General features: G+C 39.5%; 1 pseudogene; it reads left to right on the forward strand.

Annotated features, from left to right (window-relative positions):
• The first annotated feature begins 10162 nt into the window (after positions 1-10162).
• LOC103196399 lies at positions 10163-11417 on the forward strand (annotated as a pseudogene).
• Positions 11418-19601: the final 8184 nt, after the last annotated feature.

Consider the following 19601-nt stretch of genomic DNA (forward strand, 5'->3'; position numbering starts at 1 on the left):
TTATCTATTTCAAACAATTTAGTATTAATCTTCTGGATTTCTATCTGTAGACTTAGAATCATTTCTAATTTTTCATTTATTTTGTCATTTTGTTCTTGTATTTTCTTCCAAAATTCTTCTAGGGTGTTTTCTGTGTTTTCTTTGGTCTGTCTCTCACTCCTTTGAAGATACCTAAAGATAATTCTTTTTAATTCCTTATCAGAGAGTTCCAATGCTGCTGCTTCTTCAGGGATGTGTTCTGGGTCTGTATCCTGTTCCCTTGTTTTCACCACTTTATCTTGCTTCTTTATGTGGACTGTGATTGTCTGTTGTCTCTGAGATATCATGGGGTTGTTGTATTTAGATCTCTGTTAACTGTGAAGGGCAGCCAAAGGTGATTCAGGCTCTTCTTAGTGGTTTTTTATCATTGGCCCATTGGTGGAGAAGGAGGTAGTGGCTTTTGCTCAGTCAGTAAGTTGCAGGAGGTGTGGGTGTAGTTGTGTCTTATGGGGAATGTTTCTGTCTCCCACTAAGATAAAAATTACAATTGAATAACAATCAAAAAACTAAAAGGACATGGACAAAAAACACACCATGTAATCACACAGGAATAGTAACTAGAAAAAGAAAAAAGGGAAAAAGAAGAAGGAAAAAACAAGAAAATCTGCAATATCTGGGGATATGGCACTAAGAGAAAAAAGGTATAGGAGGAGAATAATGAAAAAAATGGGAAAAAATCAAAAAGAAAAACAAGGAATGGGGTTACCCATGAGAAAAAAGGGAAAAGAAAAAAAAATTTTTTTTAAGTTTTTCAACCAGGAACAGGGAAAAGAGAAAATGCTAAAAACTAGGACCTGGGAGGGGAATAATAACGAATAATAGTAAAAAGGACAAAAGTATGAATAATAATAGTAGTTTCAAAACAGACAAATACAAGCAAACTTAACACCAGAAGAAAGAAAGCAAAAACGAAAGGAAAATAAATAAATAAATAAAGAGAAAAAAAAAAAACTGGTGGAGGACAGGGCAGAGCACCCAGGCTCTGTCTGAGCCCACAGACTGGGATGGAGTTCCTGTGGGCTCAGAAAGTGGGTGGGAGTGGGCGATGGCTGCACTTCCCTTCACCAAGCGGGTATGGGTTATATGAGTAACAAGAGGAATGTTGTGCTTTTTCAGTTGTGCAGGTCCGGAGTATCCTTGGGGTTGCTGGCAAGCAGAACCTCGTCCTAAGCCTCTGGAATCTGGGAGAGTGCTGTCTCTTTAAATATGCAAAATGGCCAAGCCGCTTGTAAACATTCAAAATGGCGGCACCCTCTGGACAGGTAAAATTCCACAGCTCAGCCCATCTTTCTCTTCGCTTTCTCCGTTTATTCCCCAGCCACCAGAGCAGTCCTCCGTGCAGTCCCTGGCTAGCAGGGCTGAGTTTTAGGTAAATTCTTAGGTCCTACCACCACTTGGGACTCTCCAAGCTGTCTGTGCTGTGCCGTCAGGATCACTCAGGATCTCTGTCAGACCACAGCTCTATATATCTCCCTTTTTGGTATTTTTGTGCAAATTCTTCTGCTAGTTGGGGTTTAGTCCACTTCTATATCCTTCCCTTCAAGGCTCAGGGTTCCAGGATTATCTTCTGTGTCTGTGTTAATTGGTTTCCAGTTTCTTTGTTGAAGAAGGTCTGTGTAGTCTTTCTGCCTAGTCCGCCATCTTACTGGAACTCAAGGACCTAGTTTCTTGGGGTCGTGCAGATTGTTAAAAGTCAGAAATTGAACTCCTCTCTTGTGATAGGAACTTTCCCCTTTCTTTCTGCTCTATATTCTGGAAATATGAGATGGCAATAAAAATAATGTTTGCGCACAGTGAAATGCACAAATCTTAGAAATCCATTTTTAACAAGTGGCTACACCTATAACACTGTGTTTTAAATTTGTTTAGAGGAAATTATAAAAACTAGGAAAAGAAATTCTTCTATCCTTGGACCCCCTGAATAAATACTATTTACAGTTTTGTATGTGGCCTTTTTTAATATTTTTCATATACCAGAGTTATAACAACATATCCATGCATACAAACACATTTACACATATATATAGTTTTTTTAAAATTTTTAATGTGATTTGGGTGAAAGTTTACAGAGCAAATTCATTTTCCATACAGCAGTTCACATACACTTTGTCTCATGACATTGACTACAGTTTACCCTAATGCTCCCTTCCCACTTCCTCCCCATGGCTGCCTCTTCCCTGTGTCCTTCCTTCCCATGCGCTCTTCCCCCACCCCCAAGCTGTCTCCCTATGCATACACAGCCCTTCGATTCTCCCATGATTGCTCTCTCCAAGGAGTATATCTACCTTATTCAAATGTACAGCTCATATTCCTGTCTTTTGTTTGGTTGGAAGCCACAGGAGTGGGATCAATTCCAGACCTGAAGGGGAGCTAGGGGCCATAGTCTCAGAGGTTCCACCAGCATCTATCAAACCAAGAAACCTGGTCCCAATTTTTTTTGTGATTTTGAGTTTTGTTACACATTGTTCCCTGACTGTATTCAGGATTCCCTACATAGATCACCCTCCAAGTGGTTGACAATGGTAGCTGGGCACCATCTAGTTCTTCTGGTCTCATAGTCATATAGACTGAGGATCACATGGTGTACCAGTGACTTGGACTAATTGTTTCCATGTATCTTTTGTTTTCTTCATTCTTCTTTGCTCTGGATGAGGAGAGACCCATCGTTGCATCTAGGTGGCTGCTTCCAAGCTTTTAAGATCCCAGTCACTACTCACTGAAGTAGGATGTAGAAGAACATTTTTGTGTAGTATGTTATGCCAATTGAGCTTGATGGCCCCTGTGACCATGGTCCTGAGCCCACAGGTCCAACTTCTTGCTCCCTCCGGATAGCTGGCTGTGGCCAAGAAGTAACTACAACCTTGTCTCTTTGTCAGCTCTACTATATACCTGGAAAATCTTACAGAACATACAAATGCACTTGTAGAAACATTGTCTGCCAACTCTATATGTGGCCATGGGCACACTCTCCTCTGCATAGACATACCTAATCGTTCAGCCTGTTTATCCATCTATCCACCCATATATCAATGTTTCCCATCACTGACAACACAGTACTGTATGGACATTTACACATATATACAGATTTTTAAAGATATAGCATCAATATCATCTCTTTCTAGGTCAGTGTATATAGCTTCTACTCATTTTAGTGACTTCATGGTATTTCATTATATGGATTTATGATATTGATTTAGTCATTCCCCTATTATTGTGCAATAAGTTGTTTCTCATATTTTGCTGGCATAAACAATTCTGTGACAAATATGATGTGTATATATATTTATGCAAATTTCTTATTATTTTTGTAGGATTAGGTCTCAGAAATAGTTTTAGGTCTTCAATCATTGAGCCATTTTAACACTAAACTATGAAACCACTTTTTTCCTCCAAAGAGAGTGCCTAGAGGACTCTTATCTATGAATAGAAGGTGTTTTTTTTTTCCGTAAAGATTATAGAGCTTTATTTTTCATGCTTAGTATATCACTGCATAAATAAAATATTATATGCTTTTGAAGTTGATGTTGTGATTATAGGAAATGACAAAATGAAATAAAAATGTAGTCCAGGAACGGCAACAAAAGTTCATCTTATGAGCCAAGTCTAATCAATTGCTAGTTGTTACTTTGACTACTATGGTAAGAAGAATTTAATGAGTCCAACTAGGCTCAGAAAGAAAGTTATACTTGATCAGAAATAATTGCCATGGTTTTATGTAGCCAGTTATTGGACATCTTTGATATCAAAAAAGAGTCTTCAAAATAGAAGTTCTTTTTTATATAATTAAAAAAAAAAAAAAATACAAGAAAGAGTATCAGTAACTCCATTCCATGGGCTAATTGAGAGTTTATTCAATGATCTGTTTGGATGGAACCATTTTATCCATCATGTCTATTCTCACTTCTAAATTTTCTTCTTTGTTTTGAAATTAAAAATAAATCCTTAATATTGGCAAATCCTCATCAAATTGATAAGGGTGACATTGATCAACCAAAGCTACTTAGATATTGAAGGTTGAATGAAACTGGTGGCCTCAGGACAGCAGGTGACATCCCTCTTCATACTTTCGCATTGTTGGTAGTTGTGGTAGTTAAGGTTGTTGCCAGCTTGGCTGGGCCTGGTTGAGTGGCTGGGCAGATGGATGTAGTTATTCCCCATGGTGAGATTGGCAATCAATTCCATGGTGGAATCTACTGGAGCAGCTGAGTAGATGCTTTAGGGACGTGGTCTGCTCCCAGTATATAAGATGCAGCTTTCAGGAAAGTCTCCAGCTTTTTGGCATGCTTGAACTCTGCATGTAGCCAAGTCATTGCTAAAAGCAAAGAAGACCAGAAAGATGTCTACTTGTGTTTTATTGACCATGCAAAAGCACTAGATTGTGTGGATCATAACAAAATGTGGATAACATTGAGAAGAACGGTAATTCTAGAACACTTGATTGTACTCATGAGTAACCTGTACATAACTAGGAGGCTGCTGTTCAAATAGAACAAGGGGACACTGAATGGTTTAAAATCAAGAAGGGAGTACATCAGGGGTGTATCCTTTCACCATACTTACTCAAACTGTATGCTGAACAAACAATCTGAGAAGCTGGACTACATGAAGAAGAACATGGCATCAGGATTGGAGGAAGACTCATTAACAACATGCAACACAATGATGACACAACTTTGCTTGCTGAAAATGAGGGTGACTTGAAGTACTTACTGATGAAGATTGAAGACTATAGTCTGCAATATGGTTTACACCTCAATAAAAAGAAAACAAAAATCCTAAGAACTGGACTTAGAAGAAGCATCACAATGAATGGAGAAAAGATTGAAGTTATCAAAAACTTCATATTACTTGGTTCTACAATCAATACCAGTGGAAGCAGCAGTCAAAATATCAGACAATATACAGCACTGGGAAAATTGGCTGCAAAGGACCTCTTCCAAGTGCTGAAGAGAAAGATGTCTCCCTGAAGAGTAAGGTGTGCCTGACACAAGCCATGGTATTTTCAATTGCTTCATATGCATATGAGAGCTGGACAATGAATAAGGAAGAGTGAAGAAGAGTTGATGTTTTTGAGTTGTGGTGTTGGCAAAGAATGCTGAAAGTACCATCGACTGCTAATAGAAGAAAATTATCCCAGATGAAAGGCAGCCGGAATGCTCCTTGGAAGCAAGAATGGCCAGACTTCATCTCTCCTATTTTGGTCATATTGTCAGTAGGGACCATTCTCTGGAGAAGGATGTCATGCTTGGTAAATTGGAGGGGCAATGAAGAAGGGGAAGGCCCTCAATGAGATGGATTGACACAGTGGCTGTAATGATGGGCTCAGCTATAGCAGGGATAGTGGACCTGGCACAGGATCTGGCAGTGTTTCATTCAGCTGTACATAGGGTCACTATGAGTCAGAAACAACTCAACAGCACTTAACAACAACAACAAGAAGGTTGTTATGAAGTTGGCTGGGCCTGGTTGAGTGGCTGGGCAGATGGATGTAGTTATTATCCATGGTGAGTTTGGCTATCAGTTCCATGGTGGAATCTACTGAAGCAGCTGAGTAGCTGCTTTAGGGATATGGTCTGCTTCCAGTATATAAGAAGCAGATTTAGGAAAGTCTCCAGCTTTTTGGCACGCTTGAACCCTGCATGTAGCCAAGTCATTGTTCAGCAACTTGCCATCCCCTGCCGATCTTGGGACTTCTTTTGCACTTGAATTGGTTGTCTGCTGTGTTGTTTGTTAACATTGGACTGTGCCTTTTTACTTGTCAACTTTGGGTTTGTCAGTCTCAGCAACCAGGAGCTGTGTGAGTGAAGAAAAGCCTCCAGCTTCAGTGGGCCAAGAACAGGAGGCAGAGCTGAAGCCCACAACTGAGAGGCTTTCACCCAGCCCCTAGAGCCTGGCACTTTGAACTAAGACTTAAAGGCCTCCAAACTATAAGAGAATAAACTCTTGTTTGTTGGAACCACCCATCGTGGTATATTCCTGTCAGAGTGCCACTAGGTAACCAAAACAGTAGTCCATGTAACCACTAGCAAGACTGTTCAATTTTGTTGAAAAAAAGCCCCTCTGAAAGACTTCCATGGAGAAGGCAGAGTAAGGATTTAAGAAGTAGTCTCAGATCTCTGGAGAGCTTTTCCCCATTAGGCTAGATCTGAACTCCAAAGTTACTGAGCACTGTCAAGAATTTCATACTAAGAGAAGAAACAGGAAGAGAAATGAACTTAGAAAAGGGCAACACCAATTGTAACTAAGTAGACCTAAGCCATAACCACTACTTCTGGAGAGATGGTATGAGGTATCATGCTTTCTAACAACCACATTGACTGTCCTTGGACCATAAAATTGAAGTATCTATCTCATTTACTAGCATAGGTTTGACTTTCTACTTGGGAAATATTTTGCTGCTTAATAGGAAAGGAAAACTTCCAAAGGCTTGGTCTAAAGTAAAGAATTAGGTCTTTTCATTGATGACAACCTAGGTCATAGCACACCTCCTTTGATGCTAACTCAGACATTCAGAGCACATCCCATTGTTTGAGTCAATCAAATCCTACTCTTGTGAGTGAGAGGCAAGGAAATAGAAAATATGGAAAGGGGAAAATATGTCTACTATTCATCAAAGCCAGTTTTGGGGAAGTACATATTAGCGTGTATAAATTCTACAAGAGAGCTTCAATCCACCAATGCTTATCAAGGAGTCTGGCATCACGCCTCTTACAGATTCATGCTCTTCTAATTCAGGATTCAGCAAACTATAGTTGGTGGGCTATATCTGGCCCACTCCGTTTTTTATGGTCCATGAATGAAGAGTGTGTTTCACATTTTTAAATAAATAAAAAATGAAAAGGAGACTAACGTTTTATACATGCAAAAATTATATTAAATTCAAATTTCAGTGTCCATCATGAAGTTTTATTTATTTGATTTATTATTTATACATTGTCTATGGTCACTTTTGCACACCATAATAGAATTTAATAGTTGCAAGAGAGACCATATGTTCCACATGTCCAGAAATATTTACTATTTGACCATCTACACAGAAAAAATTTGCCGACCCCAACTCTAATGCACCTGGTCTGATTGTCAGGTAAGGCAAGGCTGGGTTTAGGTATCATGCATGGGAAATATCTTCAGATTCCTCTCCCTAGGACTAAAAAATGTTAAGTTAAAGAGTTCTTCTTCCTCCACTGCATGGTTCTGGAAATGTAACGATCTGCATTCTTATTCTAACATAACATTAAAATGTCTTTATAGAAGGAACTGTATATTTTATGGAATTTGAATAGTATTAGTGTCACATACGTACTAGATTTCAATATAACAATATGAAAAGTGCACATGTAATTCTACTTTTGTATCACATTATACTAAGCTACATGATGGCAATATTAAACTAATGTGACAAAATGATGCTAGTGTAAGATGTAAAACTGCTAATATCACAGCAAGTTATTAATGCCTTGCGATGGACTCCAAAGAACAGTGTGATTAAACTTTCTCAATTTTTTTCCAACCTCAGATGGAACTCCAGTGACAAAAGATGATAAATTTCCCTGGCAAATGCTCATGCCAGGCTATTATAAGTCTGGCCTTGTAGTTAGGGCTCTAGGACATTTCAGAGAAACCAGAGGCATTCCAGGAAAAGGAAATACATGACTGAATTAGGGGACCTGCCTTTGGTATTGGTTTGAGCAACAATTAACTGCTTTATACCCAAAATCTTGAACTCTAATGTCCCACACAGTGACAACAAATGCTTGTCCTTCTGTTTGTCATCACTTTTTTTTTTTTTTTTCCCTTATGGGTCTCACTTTTTGATCCCTTGAAAACTTCCAACCTAAACCCAAGTTCTCCTTTTCCTCCTATGCTAACATCACCTCTCAACTCATTTCTAACTCATTAAAGCCTAAATGCTGTGTGGAAAATGAATTTGCTCTGTAAACTTACACCTAAATCACAATAAAAATAAAAATTAAAATTAAATTAGATAAAGCCTAAATCATTCCATCTTTCTTATACACTCTTCCTTGCCCTCTTGCTTTTCCATCAAACCTGTCCTCAATCTTACAATCTTTAGGCTTCTCCGCTATTATGCCTGGGAGGGTAGAGGGTCAGCAAAAGAAAGAGAGGAAACCCTCAATAAGATGGATTGATACAGTGGCTGTAAGAACGGGCTCCAGCATAGCAACAAGTCTGAGGATGGCACACGACCAGGCAGTGTTTCGTTTTGTTGTACATAGAGTTGCTGTGAGTCAGAACCAACTTGACAGCACCTAACAACAACACCTGGGATGTGGATAAGAGATCAAACAACTACATGGATTGATGCCATCATATACCTACAGTCTTCAAACTTAACTAGACTTTAAAATAGCCCCATGGTTCTATGACTTCAGCCCATTACCTCATCCTTGCAATAGTGTTTTTGTTTAAACAAAATTTACTCTTCAATCCCCTTGTGCATAAATTTTCCTCTCATTCTTACTAGATGTTCTTGCTTCTTATTTCACTGAGAAAAAGGAAAAAATAAAATAAAAAAGAAACACCATCAAACAGAACTTCCTCGATTTGCTAAATCTTCATCAACTACAAACTTGTCTTTATCAGCTTCCATTCTTTCCTCTTTCCCTCTTATTCTTGGATCCTTCCTTCTGTTTAATCCCTCCACCTGTTGGCTCCTAAATTTGTCATTTTAGCTCCTTTGCTGAGTTCCAAACCATATATCCAAATGCAACAGGACATCTTTACTTGGGTGTCACACAGGGACTTCAAATTCAGCATATTTAAAGGTAAGCTTCTCAACTTCTACTCCCAAAATGACTCCTATGTTTCCGAGTTCATCTATCCAACCACCTGAGGTACAAATCTTTTCTAGACACCAGCCACTTCCTCATGCTACACAAGTCTCCAGGTTCTTAATATCCTTCTTTTCTTATCTGTCTTTTTCTTTCCATTCTAGCACCATTACTTTAGTGGTAGGTACTGTTCAGCTCTAGCCTAGATTATGCCCAAAGCCACTCAACTAACTTCCTGCCTCTCTAGTTTATTTTTCCCCCTCAAATTTATTATATGCATTAGTGTCTGGAAGACCTTACAGAATTGAGGGAAAATTTGATCAGATGAGACTCATCTGTTTAAATCCTTCAATAATCTCCAGTGAGTTTCTGGATGAGGATTAAACTCATATGGTACACACTTGACCCCTGCCTATAGCCCCAGTGTCTTCCTCTTGGGACCCTCTTCTTGGTCTTGCAGAACTACCTACAAGTGTTTGATAGCTCTTCTGGTTGCAAGGAACTGAGACCTCTAAAAAAAAGAGGATTTAGTGAGAATTGCTTACCCAAGGAATTGGATTAGGCATAGAAAGTATTCAGAGACTGAGGTGGCTCCTCTGTGTGTGTGTGTGTGTGTGTGTGTGCGTGCACGCACATGCCTCATTCTCCTCCATCAACTGGCTTCCTCAAAGCTTCATAACTTCACTTGCACTTTGGCCGTGTGTCTGCCCTAGCCCTGAGTTTTCCTGTCTGTCAGTTCACTGGCCCAAGCCTTTGGATTCCTATTTCCTTATTCATGATGACCCTAATCTGGTGGCCCAATTTATCCCTGTAAATGTAGGCTACATAAATATTAGGACATTGACTACTCAACAGATGCTCCACTTCGGTTAATTGCTCACTCCTCATCCAATCAACTGTGGCCAGGAGACCTAATCCATATGGAAGAGTTTATGGCCTAGTCATATAAATAGCAATAATGAATAACATAATTTAATAATAACAACATAATATCTATATAATGCTTATGTACTAGACATTGTTACAAATATTTCATATGCATTAATACCAATTTAATTTTTAAAACCATCCTAAGATGTAGGTTCTGTTATCACTCCCACCATTTTACTGTTGGGGAAAATAAATCTCCGAAGATCTCACAGCTGGTACAGGCAGAACCAGGACTCATTCCCAAGTAATCTTGCTCAGAATTCTGTGTTATCACCTCCCACCTTATACTACCTTTGGTGCAGATTCCCTTAGAAGTGCATGCATGCTTTTTGTTCCCAGCAGACCCTGTATGAGGGAAGATGGTAGCGTCCAGGTGGTAAGCATGAGGAGATCTTTTGGCTATGGCATTGACATCTGGGCCTGCAAGGCAGGCACTGGCCTGATCCAGGCAGCTCAGCCTTGGGGGATGTGGAGCACCTAGACATGGGGCATACCAGTGAGGTGTGTGCTTTACATGGAAGCCTGAGCTTCCTCCCCTGGACCAAGTATATGAGATTCCTGGACTGGAGCCCATCACCTCCACAGGAAAATTCACTTCATGCTGAGGGTATGGCACGACCAGTCTTCCTACCCTGGGACCACGGTTGGAAGTACCTGAAGTTCCACCATTGGCCCCCTATTCACCAGCAGCCACTCTACAAGGACCAGGTCTACTACATTTTCCAACAGTGAAGCTTCCTCAGGTCCACTGGCATACCAAGACCAAGTTAAATGAAGGCGTCCCAGAGAAAGTACTTTTAGCCTTGATGATCCAAGAAATCACATAGAGAACCAAGATGAGAGTGTTTTGAGTGTGATTTTTTCATGCCTGTATCTGGCACACCACTGAAGACATCCCCAAGAGAGAGATCTACTGTCCAATCTTTGTGGACAGTCTGATACAGCTGAGTAAATCCCAGATCCTCAAGCATTCTGCTCTGACCCAGCAGATCTGTACCAAAAGCTACTCTTTTTCCACCACCTGGAATTAAGAGTCTACTGTTGCTCAGGTAATGAGTCCATCAGAACCCAATTGAGTGCCAAGGATTCTCTGCCCCCCATTGCCTCCAGAGAAGAGGTCAAGACTACTAAGAATCATGTTCTTGAGAACTTTTGTCTCATATCTCCTATTACTTATCTTCAGGAATCCAATGTTTATGGTGTGAAAGATGACCCAGGATTCCAGGAACGTTATCCTTACCCCTATCCCCACCCCCTGTATTTCCTGGAAACAGCCAATTTAGGATCACATCGCTTTCAACCAGATCAGCTGCAGGCCAGGATGATCGTATTTGCTTTTGACAATGCCCTGCCTCAGGCCCAGCACCTCTGTGGGGATAACCCTAAAATTTTGGAGCATCCAGTGACTGTGTGGGGTGCGAGCACTGATGGACATGTTTTCCAGTTCCTGGTGTTCCAACTGAACACTACAGATCTGTTCTCTAGCGATGGTATCAAGAATCTGGTCTGGAGAGAATCAAACCAACTCCTGTACCAGCACTTTTGGTGTCTCCCAGTGATCAAAAAGAAGGTGATTGTGGAGCTGTTGGGTCAACTGGTTTCCAGCCAGGCACATTCAGGAAGTTTCTAGCTCTGTATTTGCATGGTGCTGGGTGAGCAGAAGACGGTTCTGAGGTCTGAGCCCCCCTACCCCCTCCCACTGAAGATCCTGCATTCTATGCAGTGTGTGGGACCTGCCCACAGCCTCAGTTCCTGTGTAGCCTGGTGGTCTCACTGAGAATAAAGAACCTTCATGTGCAAAAAAAAAAAAAAGAAGTGCATGCATGTATGGTGTGAGGGAGGGCGTGACCAGACAATGATGGGCATGTTTTGTTCCCCAAGGCATCATTCTAGTTGCCATCTTTTTACCTTTACCTATGGTTGGTCTTTCCATTTGGAATTCCTTGCACTGTCTCTCTAAGTGTATAAACACTAGGAAATGATTGAACAAACAATTCTGCTGCATAGCTTTGAGCTAGTCACTTCGCCTCTCTGGGTCTGTGGTTCCTCATCTGTTAACTGAAGGGATTGAACTGAATTCATCAAATTCTGCAATTGTGTAACTTTAAGAAAAGAACAAAGGCTGCTCAAAAATCAAAGGTGACAACAAAATCATTTTGATATTCTCGTTATCTTGCAACAATTGGATTCTCTGTTGTTACACTTAAAGAGAACGTGAAAATTTTAGTGAATTTCATAAATGTTTAATGATATGGGTTGCTCCTTAAGTACAATACCCTAGGAAGTGGCACCACTTTCTCACTACACTGGCTGGGTGCTGATCCCCATTCCTCAGTAAATTCAGGTTTGTCTCTAAGCCTGAAACATCTCCTTTTAACTCCATAACTTCAGAATTCTGATGAGGCCAAATAACAACTCTATTCAAGCAAGACATGTATTTTCTTTGTTGAATTGGATCACTCAGGGCTGCCAATGATCATCTATTGTGGTGTAAGGAAAATCAACTTTTACATGAAATTAAATGAAAGTTTACAGGAGCTGAGGCCTTAACCATATACTTTCTTTTGTGGTTTTTCATTTAGCGCATTATTTGTCAGATTTTTATAAGAACATTATTGCTTTAAGAAAAAAAAAATTAAACCCTGAGAAATTACTCTCAGTCTAACGAGTTCTTTTCACTGACTTCAGACATCATTAGGGGAAGGCTATAGCCTAGGGCTGTGCATGAACTTTTTCTTCTAACTGTACACTTTATGTATAATTTAGCTTTCTTGCCTAAATTATTCAAGCAAATAGTGAGTGAAAATAATGGAGTTCACTGAAACCTTCCAGAGTATTAAAATAAAACAGTTTTTTTTTATGTTGGTTTGAATTTTTAAGCTTTTTAATCATGGATTTCAAATGGAATACACATGTCTGGTTTTTCTTCACTTGTCCCCTGTGTCTTTTTCAGAAAGAGAGAAGAAAGGAAACTAACTTTAGTAAATAATCCATTAATTAATCACTGATGCTGATAATGACTCAAAGTAGAAGTATTTGGAAATGAAAGGTAGAACCTTCTTTTTTTCCATTTCATGTGAGCAAGGGCAGGGCTGAAAATGTGTGACATGTTTAGAAGGAGAGCTAATCCCCTTAGTTTAAATGGGAAATTTCAGTAGCAGGATTTATACTCAAATCAACTCAAATTTATTTTGTTAAAAAAGAACCAAATACATATTCTAAATAATAATGTTTCATGTTTGATGTGTATGGTCTGGAAACCTTATCTTCAGGCTAGATAACCCTGAAGGAAATTTGGAAATCATTGGATGAATGTGATTTTCTGGCGTATTTAATACAATTCCCCAAGCTGGGAATGTGACCCAGGATTAAGCATTCAATCGGGATATTTCAAAATTCCCAAATACCATCTTTTGTCAATCAGAGATGAGAAATAACATCTCCTTCCACTGAATAAAAGGAAATAGTTATCATGAAACATTGTGTTTGGAAACAACAAAGGCAATCATAGTAACCAGAGTGGGGAAGGGAAGTCATCAATGTGCAGCAAAGAGCTTCAGATGTTAGATTTGGAATAGGGAAACGAAAGCTTGCGAGTAATATATGGAAAAGGGCAATGGCTAAAGCTCTTTGTAGGGGAAAAAGAATGACCTGGAATAACAGACCTATAAGTTTAATTTATTGACCTGATTAGACACAGGAAAGAATTATCACAAAATCAATTTTTAATGCATAGACTAGAACAGAGTATAGGTAATAAGCTCTATGGCATTATGAAGACTATTAAAGTCTGTTCCAAACACCTTATCTCCTCCTAGGATGATGTGAAATACAGTAAACTAAGGGAAGTTAAGAAATGTAAGCTATGTTGCCTTTAATAATATGTTTTATTCTCTGCAAAGTGACATATTAAACAATTATCTAAATTCCAGCTAGAAATCTAATTATTTTACTTTAAACCATTAAACAGACAATCATCAGACCTAGGTTAAAATCTTAGCTCTGCCATTGAGGAATTGTAGGCAGGTTACTTTACCATTCTGGGTACTGGGTTCCTGATCTGTAATATGTGGGAGTTGGACATAATTGTCTCTCAGGTCTGAAATTATTTGACTGTTCACCAAGAAGTGTCACTTACTGCATGTGTTCATAGAAGAAATAATTCAGTTAATACTCTATATGTTTATTCTTACCTGAAAAGATAAGAGATGCTAATACTCTTACTGAGTATTTTTATGAATACTGAATAAGATAAAGCCTGAGGAGCCCTATACCCAGCAGCACTGAGCCTTTAAGTAGATGTCAGCCCCTGCTGCCTTAAAGGAAAAGTTAAGATGCCTTAGTTCCAAAGACAAGTTTGCCCCTCCCTCACCAAGTGGCCTTAGATAGACCCTTTAACATCTTCTCTAAGCCAACATCTCTCATCACACAAAATCATTTGGTCTACTACACTCTAGAGTCAGTGCTTACTTGAGTATTCCCACATGATCATTAATGTCTTTAACCTTTTATTCTCTTCCACTCCTTTCTTTGAAGCCTTCCTAATACATTCTTCTATTTGTTCTTTTGGGCTCCACTCCATTACCAAGCACTTAGCCCACACTAAGATTTTAAAAGTAGCCTCCCATGTAAAAATGAATGGAATTTATTTCCCTTAGCCAAAACTTCTCCTCCCCTGGTCTTCTATCCACAGTAAATGCAGCATCTACTCACAAATTGTTTGATTCAGGATGGCCAAATGCAGTCTATTTCAGCTCACTAATGCTTAGGCTATGGATCTTCGTGTGTTCCACTTCATTTTTCAAAACTTCCAATTTTCCTACAATCACACTTTGTACATTCTATGATCCAATTATTAATGGACATTTGAAATTGTTTCTTCCCATTTTGAGTCATGCCTCATCCATAAATGGAGGTCCTGAAAGCTCTACTGCATCCATGCCATTAGGTCAACTCTATTTTGAGAAATGGCATGGCATTCATTGTCACAAAGAATGCTTCAAGATCTACCCTGAAGTACAATGTTGTCAATGATAAGATAATATCCATATGCCTACAAGGAAGACCAGTTACTACTACTATGATTCAAATTTATGCATCATCCACTAAAGCCAACAACAAGGAAATTGAAGAGTTTTACCAACTTCTGCAGTCTGCAATCAACTGAACATGCAATCAAAATGTATTGATTATTACTGGTAACTAGAATGCAAAAATTGGAAACTAAGAAGAATCACCAATAGTTGGAAACTATGGCCTTGGTGATAGTTATGACACTGGACATCACATGTGCTTGAACAATTTCTCTTAGAAAGATCAGCACAAGGCTGGTCCCCATGAGGTGGAGGTTAAAGATGTCCCAAATGTCCAAACTACCATGACACTACATCATTTCAGACATTAACTCCTCCTCCTCCTCCCAGTAATCTCCTCATCTTAGGGTTCTGTATTTCATTGTAATGTCTCACAAAACTCAGAGACCCGAAGCGATCATCTCACATAATACTAGTGGAAGCTGGCAGGCTGGCAAGTCCCAGGTCTGTGAGTGGGTCTGGAGGATCCTCCCAATTCTTGGGGTTTGATGAACCTCGATCAGCAGATCAGATGACAGCTGCTGTCCCAAATCCAGGGGTGAGATGACGATGTGTCAAAGCATAGAACCAGAGCAAAAGGAAGGCAAACCTTCCCAGGAGATTCATAGGTATACCCTCAAGGAAGCTAAGGGTGGTGATTTGAGTTATACCGTCCAGCAAGGCAGGACTCAAGATACATTCCACCTGTGTTGCTCCAACAGAAATAATAAAGTAGATGGCTTTAACATTCAGCAGCTACTCAGTTGCTCAAAGAAAATCCCACCGCAGAGCCAATTGCTAGTCATTATTGGGAACTGACTACTACCAGCTGCCCACCCAAGTTGACCCTGACCTTAATTACCACACCACCCCAAACAGGCACAGATAATAGGATTTACAGTACACCACTGAATGGAAGACAATGTCTAGAAGAACCACATCAAGCAATTCACTACAACATGATAGAATGTTGCAAGACCAATGACTTATTCATTGCAAATGAATTTTTTCAACAACATAAACCTTTTTTCAACAACATAAACAGTGGCTATACATGTGGACCTCACCAGATGGAATGTACAGGAATCAGATCAACTACATCTGTGGAAAGGGACAATGGGAACGCTCAATATCTTCAGCCAAAACAAGGCCAGGAGCTGACTGTTTAACAGACCGTTAATTGCTCACATGCAAGTTCAAGTGGAAGATGATGACAACTAAAACAAGTCCACGAGAGCTAAAACATGACCTGAATATATCCCACTTGAATTTAGAGACCATCTAGAGAATAGCTTGGATGCATTGAACACGAATGACCAAAAACTAGACAACTTGTGGGATGACATCAAGAACATCATCCATGAAGAAAGTAGAAGGTCATTAAAAAGACAGGAAAGGAAGAAAAGACCAAAATGGATGTCAGAAGAGACTCTGAAACTTTCTCTTTGACATAGAGTAGCTAAAGTAAATGAAAGAAATGACAAGATATAAAAACTAAACAAAAGATTTCAAAGAGCAACTCAGGAAGACAAAAATCAATTATTATAATAAAATGTGCCAAGACCTGGAGTTAGAAAACCCAAAGGGAAAAATACACTCTGCATTTCTCAAGCTGAAAGAACTGAAGAAAATTTAAGCCTCGAGTTGCAATATTGAAAGATTCTATGGGCGAAATATTGAATGATGCAGGAAACATCAAAAGAAGATGGAAGGAATACACAGTCATTGTACCAAAATGACATGGTTGATGTTCATACATTTCAGGAGGTGGCATATGATCAGGAATCAGTTGTACTGCAGGACAAAGTCAAAGATGCACTGAAGGAAATGGCAAAAAAAACAAGGCTCCAGTAATTGACAGGATACCCATTGAGATGGTTCTATAAGTGAATGATGATGATGCGATCTACTTCCATAAAGATTTAAAGCCTCGGAAACCCAATGAGGGTCACTATCAGTCAAATTCTACTCAGTGGCAGTGAGTTAGAGTTATTTTTTGGATGAACAAATAAGTTTGAGAAACCCTTGGGTTAAGGAAAATTAAAAAGCAAAAATTCTTTAAAGAAAAGGAAATTATTTTTTAACAAAATTTCTCTGGACTATGATGTGCTGCTATATTCTCTGTGCACATCTATACCAGAGGCATATATATAGCATATAGGTTCCAATGGGTCTGATTATCCAAAGACCATATCTCAGAACAATTTGCTTATTAAATACTTTTCTACATTATCATGGGAGTCAACTTGCTAATCAATGAGAGATAGTCATTGAATAATACTACTTACACATACCACTTTGAGAGACCAACTAACAGAGAAATAAGAGCATTGATTCTAGCACCAGACTTCCTGAGTTGAGATCCTAACTCTTTCACTTACCAGCTATAGGATCTTACATAAGATGTTTAAACTTCTCTATTATCTCATCTATAAAATGGAACTAGTAATAATATCTGTCTCAAAGAATTGTTGTAACTATTAAATGAATTAATATGTATAGCACATTTAGAATAGTACCTGGCATAGAGTAAATGCTTTGTGTTAATAAGTTGCTATTGAGTCAATTCCAACTCATAGTGACACTGTGTGTATCAAAGTAGAACTGTGCTCCATAGGGTTTTCAAGGGCTGACTTTTCAGATGTAAATCACCAAACATCTCTTCCAATGCACCTCTACGTAGACTCAAACCTCTAAGCTTTCAGTTAGCAGCCAAGTGTAAACCATTTGCACCACACAGGGACCACTTGTGTTAACCATACTATTTTAATAGTTATCTTTCAAATGCCCATGCATTAATATATTACACAAAAACATTGTTCTACATCCTACATTGGTGAGTAGCAACCTGGGTCTTAAAAGCTTGCAAGTGGCCATCTAGATGCAACAATTGGTCTCTCCTCATCCATAGCAAATAAGAATGAAGGAAACCAAAGACACCTGGAAACAATTAGACGAAAGGACTAGTGCACCATGTGAACCTCAGTGTTTTGGTTATCTAGTGCCCCCTGACAGGAATATACCACAAATGGGATGGATTGAACAAACAGGAGTTTATTCTCTTACAGTTTTGGAGGCCTTAAGTCCAAGTTCAAAGTGTCAGGCTCTAGGGGCTATGTGAAAGCCCCTTGACCTTGGGCTTCAGCTCTCCCTCTTGCTCTCGGCCCATTGAAGCTAGAGGCATCTCTTCACTCAGGCAGCTACTGGCTACTGAGGCTAACAAGCCCAAGGTCAACAAACAAAAGGGCACAATCTAGATGTTACCAAACGACATGGCAGGTCATTGATTCAAATCCTTTGAAAGTCCCAAGAATGGCAGAGCATAGCAGGCTACTGAATAACAACTTGGCTACACCCAGGGTTCAAGCATGCCATAAGCTAGATACCATTCTCAAAGCTGTTTCTTATATAAGAAAAGCAGACCGCATACCCAAAGCAGCTACTCAGTTGCTCAGTATATTCCACCATGGAGTTAATTACCAATCTCACCATGGGAAATAACTAAATTCAGCTGCCTAACCACTCAACCAGGCCCAGCCAAGTTGACACACAAACTTAACCACCACACTGAGTCGACATGACCCTGAAACCAGAACTATAGGGTTCCCAGCTACCACAGTCAACCACTCAGAAAGGAATCAGTGCAGGAGATCCTGGATAGAGTGGGAGAAAATTGTGGAACAAAATTCAAAATCATAAAAAAGATCAGACTTACTGGTCAGATAGATACTCATGAAACCCCCTAGACTATGGCCCTGAGTCACCCTTCATGCCTGGAATTGAACACTCCTGTGGCTTCCAGCCAAACAATAGACAGACACATAAGGTGAACATTTACACCAGGTAGGTACACTCTTTAGAACAATCAAACATGGGAGATCAGAAGGGCAGCATTTGCGCAGGGAGATAGCTCAGAGGTCAGGAATGCATAGCAAAGGACACAGGAAAAAGGTAACCACAAAGAGGAAGTGTGAAGATAGCTGTTACATTATGAGGATTGCAGTCAATAGCATGAAACAAAATGTGTATAAAATGCTGTATGGAAAATGAATTTGGTCTAAGCTTTTACTCAAATTACAATTAAAAAAAGAAAGAAAAGAAGAAGAAGCACATGCATAACTCCTTAGAGAAATATCATGATTGGTCGTCCCACTCCATCCCCAGTAGAGATGCTAAGAAGTCTCATCCATTCAAACAAGCTCTCAGGAGGTGGATCAAGGGAAGTGATAATTGATTTCATTATCCTTGTTTGACCCTATCCCTTCTTCCAGGCTTAGCTCCCAGCTTCCTGTTTCCTTCTTACTAGTTTGCCCAACTCCCTTCCTCCATCTCTTCTTGTCCTCTCACTGCCTCTCTACTCAGCCCTTTACTCTCATCCTTACCCCCAATCACCCTGGACGAGGCCCTTCCCTGGAGTTTAATGACTCACTTTCATCTGTAGTCTATTCTCAAAAGCTCTTCCCAGACTCATACCTTTACTGACTCTTGATTGCACTCATTCCAGGCAAGTTTTTCCAGTTGCAAAAACTGTTTCTCCTCCTCCAGGTCCACTGTGTGAAGGCTGGAATTGGATGTCATTTCCAGACCGTGGTCCTCCAGTGTGCCTTAACAAATCTGCTTTTAGAAACTCCATGTGATCTATTAATGATTCCTCCTCAATCTTCTGCATCACTTTCTACCCTTAAAATTCCTTTGTTTGTTAGGCAGATATTTCTCAAATGCCTACAATATGCCAGGTAGGTAGTTTTCAATGCAAATTCACAGCCTT

The sequence above is a fragment of the Orycteropus afer genome, unplaced genomic scaffold (genome assembly GCF_000298275.1).
Source record: "Orycteropus afer afer isolate SDZICR_OR568_19922 unplaced genomic scaffold, OryAfe1.0 scaffold00065, whole genome shotgun sequence".
In the NCBI taxonomy this organism is placed as follows: Eukaryota; Metazoa; Chordata; class Mammalia; order Tubulidentata; family Orycteropodidae; genus Orycteropus; species Orycteropus afer.